The sequence below is a fragment of the Suncus etruscus genome, chromosome 7, assembly GCF_024139225.1.
Source record: "Suncus etruscus isolate mSunEtr1 chromosome 7, mSunEtr1.pri.cur, whole genome shotgun sequence".
Taxonomy (NCBI): Eukaryota; Metazoa; Chordata; class Mammalia; order Eulipotyphla; family Soricidae; genus Suncus; species Suncus etruscus.
The window spans coordinates 105726216-105726950 of record NC_064854.1 but is presented as its reverse complement, the minus strand read 5'-3'; the positions used below and the strand labels follow the sequence as shown (position 1 = coordinate 105726950).

Below are 735 nucleotides of genomic sequence, written 5' to 3'. Positions count from 1 at the left end.
CTGACTTTAAGTGTAAGATACGGAACATTTCTATCAGTCCAAAGTAAATCACCATTGCCTTTATCTACCACACCACTTCCCTTGGCCTGCGACAACTTACCTCTTCATTTCAACAATGTTTTCAAGAATTTTTCTTAAACATAACCAGATATGTTTCTTTATGTTATGAAAGTTAGCATTACATCACTTGGATCTATTAAAAGACATCAGATAGGCTCATTACTAACCAAATGAATTCCAAAGTGGATTTCTGTTTTTATGATAATTAGTTAAAAATGAAACATTCTAATTCTCATGGCAGGGTATTGGGAAAAGTTTTCAATTAGCAATTATCAGGCCTCGGATAAACCTCATTGGCTACTATACTGGGGCAAGAGCCATAGCATGGTGGGTAGGGCATTTGCCTTGAATGCAGTCGACCTAGGTTTGATCTCTGGCATCCCTTATGGTTATTGAGCATAATCAGGAGCATTTTTCCTGAGCACAGATCCAGGAATAATCTTGAGCACCACAGGGTGTGACTCAAACTCAAAAAGCAAAAAAATAAAAGATAGTAGATGTTAAAAAAAATGAAAGTGAAACTATCGTTCATTGCTGGTTGTCTGGCATCTCTTTTAGAGGTAGCTACACTCCCAGCTATCACAGTTGTCAATCATGCTAAGTGTCCACTTGGGAATCATTTTTTACAAGCTGTGTGCTTTCTATCTTATTTAAACTTTTTTCTCAGTGTTACTA

General features: G+C 36.7%; 1 pseudogene; it reads right to left on the bottom strand.

Moving 5' to 3' along the window:
• Window positions 1-261: 261 nt before the first annotated feature.
• Window positions 262-378, bottom strand: LOC126014975 (uncharacterized; annotated as a pseudogene).
• Between the last annotated feature and the right edge of the window lie 357 nt (window positions 379-735).